General features: G+C 43.4%; 2 long non-coding RNA genes across 2 annotated transcripts in view; one reads left to right on the top strand and one right to left on the bottom strand.

The window, feature by feature from the left end:
• Positions 1 to 8,129, bottom strand: part of LOC146871976 (uncharacterized) — a 522,926-nt gene that overhangs the window by 328,846 nt on the left and 185,951 nt on the right. The gene's annotated exons all lie outside the window — the stretch shown is intronic.
• LOC146871977 (uncharacterized) lies at positions 3,177 to 5,880 on the top strand. Its single transcript, XR_014959634.1, has 3 exons — positions 3,177 to 3,270; positions 4,713 to 4,823; positions 5,812 to 5,880. It is a non-coding gene; the product is annotated as an uncharacterized LOC146871977 (long non-coding RNA).

Below are 8,129 nucleotides of genomic sequence, written 5' to 3'. Positions count from 1 at the left end.
AGCACAGATATTTCAAAGGAAAAGCTGCAAAAACCTGTGTTAAAAAATATTTTTCATGCAAAGCAAATTTTTCCCTATTTAATAAAGTAAAACTTTATTTACATGAAAATTTTAAATTCAGAATATTTGAGTTTAAAAATTGTTAGTGGTTTTATAAACATTGCTAAAAACAATTTGGGTACGTTTTGAATCCCAGATTACGTCACTATTGCCGTTTGATCTTATCTGCAATTAAAGAATGATGGAGCATTAAAACATGATACAATATAATCTGATCCAATCGTTTTTTACAAATTTGATTACATATTAATATGCACTTTTGAATACGTTCTTAAGATGATGGCTAGATGAGTGAGTGCCTCCAGTTGGATTGTGCTAACAGCTATGCTCTCTTAAACGCCGCACTGCAGTAATGTCATGCCCACAGCATGGGGAAGTTTAATTCTAACAGAAAAAGCATGTTCTTAGAACATTAGTGACATTCTTAGAAAATATATTCAAATATTGCCATAAGATGACATTACATTTAAATCCTTTGAATTGCTTAGTTTCCAAACTGTTCCCAATGCTTTACAAATTAAAGCATCTTCATTCACATAGATGGGTGAAGAACAGTCATATAACAAGCATTGGAAAAGCCAACAGGTATCTCCTATGAGAGAGCTACTGGCTTTGACAGAGTTTTTTTGCCCTGTTGTACAGCAGCGTTCCTGCTCTGCCGCATGGATGAAATTGAAATTAAAAGTTTTAAAAAGCACTATGATGCAGCCAAAACAGACCACATCATGACACTTATTTTTATTGCTGGCAGGAGGCTGGGGGGTGTGAGGGGTCAACACTATCAACGGAGGTGGTGGGGAAAAGAAAAATCACTAACGCTGCCAATACTGATCACAGTATATAGAGAAGTTGACAGAGCTTCCTTGGCCTTATTCAATTATAAAATGCAGACTCTGATATATATCAACCTTAGCGAAGTAGGTGCAGAGGCACAGGGTCCTGGTTCACCCTAATTAGTTGCTATGTTTTAAAAGCCGAAAAAGGGGAGGTGAATAGGAGACCAAATCCCTATCTTGCATTAGGGCTCACAGCGCCCTTACTACTGCATTGGCACCCACACTTATTACAGTTTGGACTTAGTGCTTCAGCTAAGGTGCAAAGTTCTGCTGTAAAATGGGCCACCGCATGTTTGTGTCCACTTCAATTTGCCCTTCCTGTGTATTTAAATATAGTTTGCCTTCCAAGATCATACTAGTTTAACTACAATATACTGCAGTAGCATAGGCTGTGCTCAACTAGGGGTGGGCGGAATTTGCGGAATTAACCTCCGCAAATTATCGCGAGAATGCAGAAAATCTCCGCAAACACGCCGGAAATATCGCGAAGATGCGGAAGTTTTTTGCCGCCTGTTCGCGGTATTTTTTGCGTGTTCGCGGGTCACCAACTTACCCATGCGGTCGCTCACGGGCGCGGCCATCTTGTTTTCACTTGTCCCGCCCTCTGGCGTTGTTTACTTCCTGTTCCGGGTCGCGCAATGCATGTTCGCGGTCGATATTTCCTGTTCGCGATCGCTTTTACTTGATCGCGTTGCTTTTTGCTTGCTCAGGGAGAAAATATCGCGCGAACTTGCGCACGTGGTCGCAACGGGCGCGGCCATCTTGTTTTCCACTCTATTGCATGGTTCTGGGGCCTGATTTTCAATCCTCCCTAAATCTTTTCAATCCTTTGTTTATAGCCACTTTTTTCGGATCTTTATTACTTATTATTTCTCTAACTATTTTCCTGCCTCTATATTTTTGGTTTTTGTGTACCTTTTTTTTTGTTTTTTAGCTACTTTTTCTCTTTGTATTGCCTGCTATTTATTTCCTTTACTCCTTTATTTATTTTACCTTTTCTTTCCCGCCCCGTCCCCAGAACCATGTCCAAGGGCAGGGCTGTTCGCCGGCGCAGCCAGAGCCGCGACCGCCTTCCTTGCGGAAGGCGGCGCCCACAAGGGGTGCATGCACGGGCCTTATTTGGGGAGGCGGAGTTGGCTGCACTAATTTTCTTTGTGCAGCGCCACCTCCCCTCAACCCTGGCAGCAGGTGGCAGGCCTGGGTCCGGGTACGGCCTCCGGGAGCGTCGGCAGCGGTGGGGGAAGGTGCGCCGGGCAGTGTCTCGCATCTCTGGGGTCCGGCGCACCCAGGCACAGCTGACGCACCGGTGGTCCGACATCCTGGACCGTGAGCAGGACCTGCTGGACCTGCTAGGAGTGGAGGTCCCGGGGCTTGGTGAGTACCTATTTAATTATTACAACTTTGTGTCTGTTCTTCTGCTCTATGTTATATATTGCGAATATCTTTTTTTCCTTCCAACCAGATAGAATGTTGCTGCTTGCAATACATTCCAGGTTAATAATGTTTAAAAGTCTTCTGTGATTATGACACAGGTGCTCTTCTGCGCTACTACTAATCTTACTTGTTTGCAGCTTTGCGTTTGCGCTTGCTTAGCGTGATTCTTTACGAGTTTATTTTAGAGAAATTAAGTTACGTAATGCTACAGTGACTCATGTCCACTCCTTACTTTGTCCTGTCACTAATAGATAGGGGCGGATTGATACATAGGTTTAGGTACTTTGTATGAGCTTCTAATTGGTTAGTGGTATGCGTGATGCCCCCTCACTCAGTTACGTGACGTGCTGCTAGTACGCCAGTCTTTAGAACCTTTCTAGTTTGTTCAATGAGTGGAGGTAGGCTTTGCAGTTACTTAGCAGTAGCAGATGAGCATCAATCAAACCAAAATTGTGTATATACAAAAAATGTAGTCATGTTAATGTGTCCTCCATGATTGGATCATACACATTGTTGAGGAATACAGTCGAAATGCATACTTAATGTACAATTGGCATGCCTGGAATAGGTGGGCTAGGTTGGGTGGTAGGTTGTACTAATACTTAGGCTTACTTGTAACTTAGTTTTCTGGAATCAGAATGGAAGAATGGATTACTGTTGATAAATAGTAACTTAAGTAGTCGAACTGCGAATCCCCCGATATTACATGTTGACCAGATGAGATCGGTCAATGTAGTTATTGCAATTGTTTACATAAGTGTTTTTTGACCGTTGTTGAAAAAAATTGTATTTGCTTAAGTTGACACCATCCATCAATGTTTGTCTTTCTTATATCTTTCCTGTTCATCAGCACCCAGGGGCAGACGGGCAGGGACTGGGCAGTCGGCGGGACAGGAACACCACGAGGAGGACACCGCTGAGGGCTCCTCTGCTGGCCCCAGTAAGTCTTCTTGTTTTTAATAATATTTCTTATTCCATAACTTTTACTGCCCCATTTCTCCCGAACTATAGTGTGTTTCCAAATGCTATTTTTTTACCACCAATTATCCTTCGATCTGTACGGTTTCAAAAAGCTTATCCCTGCCTCCGCTATGATGACTGAGTACTACTACATACTATCAGTCTGTCTGTCTGTACTGTAGTAGCTAGTCTTGCCCAGTGCCACTCTTTGTGAAAGGTTGTAATATAAAACTCATATTCACCAGTAGCTCGTACAATCCGTTGGGTCGTTGTCTTGTACTACTTTTTACTCTTGTTGATGTTTAGGCTTTGAAAATTCACAGCAACAGCCCTACCAGATTTCTTAATATTTTGATATGATACCCTATAGGACATACAACTGTTGTAGGGATCTTGCACATACATTTGCACCAGAAAATAGGATGTTGGTGATGGTAGGTTGGACCTTCCTTGCACACCTCAATCAGAAATTCCGCACCCACCACAATTCCACTGCTTGACTATAGTACTGTCTTGTCATACCTATTAGGTCTCGGAACCCTCCCCCCAAGACAACCAACAAGTAGACAACCCAGAACATTAACACACCCAACCTCTGTCGTGGAAGCAATTCACATGCACACCCTTACTTTAATTTGCTCAATCGTGTAAGTTAGTCCACTCCACACCAAATACCACAAAGTCTATGTAAGTTTAAAATTTTTATTTCAATTTGAGAAGGTCTGTACACTGTTATCTTAGCAGCACCAACCGGCAAATCAATAACATTAAAACAAAATACATTGTTACACTAATACAGTTGGGAATTAAATCATGATAACTGAAGTGGTGGAAGGCAGCACCACCATCCCATAGCAATTTAGTTTATATACATTTATAAATGAAGATGTGAGTGAAGGGACCCCTCACCTCAGAAGAACCTAGTACTGGTAGTTGGTGCATCGTTCAGAAGCTCTGGTTCGTAGAAGCGAATCTTGCGTCTGTAATGCGAAAAAAGGAAATGGTGTGCGTTAGTATATTGCAACTTGCAAGCATTTCTCAGCCGTGCCAAAAAGTGTAGCATCTATGGATAAGCAATATGGACTAACAGTAACAGTAGTACACCAGTTCTTCCTAAAAAAGTGGCTTGTTAATGTTTGTTGACCGCCTGTACGCAGCGCGTAGACTAGACAGTAGCAGTGTGAGGCAGGTCATGTGGGCTCAAAGGTGTCTTAAGAAGCTGCAAGGTAAAGGTAACGTCACATGTGCATGGCTAGGGCTAATCAAGCAAATGCTACAATGATCATATAACTTAGTGTCTACTCTACTACTACCTGATTTGTACTAGTGATTTATGTTAGTATTAACTCATTTTTCAACCTTGCTACTGATCAATAGGGGGGAGGTGTATATGTTGCCTAATAAATGTGTAATGTTTTCTAGGCGCACTACCGACCACCATTGCTGGGGCCAGCGAAGGCGACGCAGAGGGCGAGGATGCGGCAGTTGCAGATAGCAACGGAGGGGGAGTGGCAGCACCAGTGGCAGGCGGTGGTAAGTTAGATTCATAATCTTTAACTATTGTTGAACTTGACAGCACACTCACTGCAAAGGTGTACTGTATGTATATGTATACTGTAAAGTTGTGAATTAGGGCCCCATTAGGATGGTGGGCGTATTGCCCCCGCCGGGCTGGCTGGAATTCACTGCCGTCACAGCAGGGGCAAACCTCCCGCCATCCCTGTAGAAAATATTCAGACATGTCTAGGCGGAAAAGGGTTCAATATGGCGGTGGTGTCTCTCTCACCACACCGGCAGCCATATAATCTGCATTTTGGAATGCCTTTGCGTGGCGGCATTACCGTCTGCCACGGAAAGGCATGCACACATTGCAGAGTATGCTTGGGGGCCCCCATGGAGGGTACCTACCGATGCTATGGTACCCCCCGACTTTCAAAGCAAAACGTGACAGGCTCCGTGCGAGGCCCGTCATGTTGTGCTTGGAAAAGCAGCACAACATTTTAGCATTGCTTTCAGCAAAGCCAACCAGAATTTAAATTTAAAATAACAGGGTGCGCCCGCCACTGTGCCGGGCGCATCATCCTAATTAATTGTCCCCACGGGACCCCCACCCTTTTTAGCAGTCGGATGGCGGGCGGACAAAGTCCGCCCGCTATCCGATGTCGTAAGTAAGTATGAGTTCTTGGGGACGTTTGAAGAGTGAACTAGAAGACTAGAATTCCCTTTAATTGGTATAGGACTAGGAGCCAGAGTATTGAGTAACCAATGGCCTCATCTATCTGATTTCAACTCCGCTTTGAAAGTTTTATGGAGAAGAGCACCTGGTGCACTGTTCAACTAAAAAGTGTAAGACAGGTGGAAGGAAGAAGGACGGGCGACATTTAAAATGTTATGTACTACTGTGCTTTATTTTATAGTGCTACTCTACCATGCCACTATGTGTATAAATAATTACCTTGTCCTACTGTTTTATTAAGACTATATTTTACAATTGTCTTGTTTTTTTCTTTTTGATACACAGCTACTCCAAAAATCAACCGGAAGGAGTTGGCCGCCAAGGCACGGCGCCGGAAGCTGGAGGCAATCCAGCAGGAATACCGGCGGCTGGTGGTCCTAGCCGAGGAGGAGGAGGAGAGTGCAGCAGCAATTGAAGCCTCCTCCAGTGCCCCGGGCCCCAGCCACCGCCCTCCAGCGGTACGGCGCCACCGTCTGGCGGCTGCCCGCCGCCACCGTGCCATCTCCGGTGCCCCCCCCCACTGTGGTTGCAACTGCCGCGGCCTTAGACGCCGCGTCGCCCATTTAGAGGACCAGATTCGTGTCCTCCTCCAGTCCCGCCCCACCAGTTAGTCCCTGTCACTGCCCCTTTTTTAATTCCTGTTTGTTTCCTCACTCGTTTGGGCGTTCTCTATTTCTATGGACAGTCGTTGGGGTTAGGGAGGGGGGTGGGTCAGCTTTTGTGGGTTTAGTTTATTTGTTAGGGTCAATTAAATATATTTTTCTATGTTACATGCAATGTTGTTAATGTTTTGTAGGTGGGGTAACTGTTTTACATCACACTGTTTCTTTGCTGGTGCATGGCCGCCCATAGCGTGTGTTTGATTTCAATAATTTGCTGACTGTATAAGACACAAACAGATAGATGCGACACACCTCACTCATTGACTGGTCCTACTATGCATTCTTTGGAGTGGTGTTTGAAACTGACATCATTGACAACATGTCCATTATTGATTCTGCCTCCCCCAAACTTCTCTCTTACCGGTGCTTGATGTTTATGTCCAACTGTGGCACAGCACTGGCTGCATGGTGAAGATGGTTTCCTTTTTCATACATGCCATGATTGGGGTGGTGGTGGTAGTATAGTAGTAGTATACACTGGCAGGGTAGCAGCATTTCCAAAAAAAGAAAAGGAGATAGTCAATCGCCTTTGAGAGACTGTTAGAGGAGTAGTTGAATGAAGTACATCACAGAATTTACCGAGCAACAATTATATGCTCAAATATTTGACAAAAAAAATGAATGCTGGATATTATGAGGATAGCCTACTAGACAGAGTTACAAACTATAGTTTTGTCGACTTGGCTATGCCTACAGTCTAACAGTTAGTGCTGTATATGAGGAATGACAACAAACAAATCAAATCAATGCCGGCAATTCATGCTGAGGTATATGTTCCTTTGTTAAATAAAATAACCTGTGAAATATCCTACTCATGGGTGGGCAAGCAGAAGAAGATCATCGCTCTGCATTGAAATTGAAGTAGTGTTGCTTTCACCACATCCGCCCCAGCAAGTGTGTGATTAAGTATTGGTGTACATTTAATTTAGTTACACCTCGACAATAAGTCACACAGCCCGGGGGAAGAGGGTTAGGGTCCGTTGATTGGATGGGAAGGGGGATTTTGGGAAAGGTTTGACATAGAAAAACAGTATGCATACATAGACAAACAAACGACAATCATTGAAGACTACCATACCATATCCATTCCATATGTTAAGGTATAAAAAAGGAAATGCATGCATGATGAGACCCGGATTACATACACTTCTATTTCTTGTTCTGTTCCGGCCTTAAAACTTTAACAGATAGCAAATAGAAATTTTAAATATTGGTAGTGAAGAATCGTAAACACAGAGCAAACGTAATGATGATTGATAATAACAACTCCAAGAACACACTGTTGTAAAGAATGTATACAAGATATTAATCAAATTATTTAAAAGAAGTGAAAAGTGGATACTGTTACTGTCTTATCCTGGTCAAAAATGTGGACTGGTTTTTTGCATCTCGGCATTCCTCTTGCTCCTCTCGTCCATCAATCTTGGGTGTGTCGCCTCACCACTCGCCACTGCCCGGCTGGAATAAAAAGGTGATTGATTGGTAAGGTAATTAATATGCATTGTAATGTTTTACAAAGTTTTGGACAAGGCCCGGCCTGTAATTTTAGATTGAAAACCAAAGGGGATATTCAGAAAGAAAGTGAAAACAAATGCACAAGTGATGGTGTAGTGCAACAAGAACACTTTCCGAGGTGGCATGTATGCATATGCATCATCTCTACTGTAGTCTGTTTCCAGCATAGACCTTCAACAGTAACAGGAGAGATCAGGCCCACAGTGCTTACCATTAGCACATCCTACGTTAACACTTTAGAGTCCTTTTTTTTTTTCTCTCAAAGAGTTGGACAAACGCAAAGCACATTATCCATTCCAGACATAGCATTTTACAGTTAAAGTTAGTAAAATCAATGCACTGCAGTCATCCCACCGCTACACTCTATTCAACTTCTACACAGACATTTGGGTGTGCTGTGGTTGTGGTTCACGTGTTTACCTTTAG

Source organism: Triturus cristatus, chromosome 1_1, assembly GCF_964204655.1.
Source record: "Triturus cristatus chromosome 1_1, aTriCri1.1, whole genome shotgun sequence".
In the NCBI taxonomy this organism is placed as follows: domain Eukaryota; kingdom Metazoa; phylum Chordata; class Amphibia; order Caudata; family Salamandridae; genus Triturus; species Triturus cristatus.
Note: the sequence above shows the minus strand (reverse complement) of the source record. Positions and strands in the feature narration are given on the sequence as shown.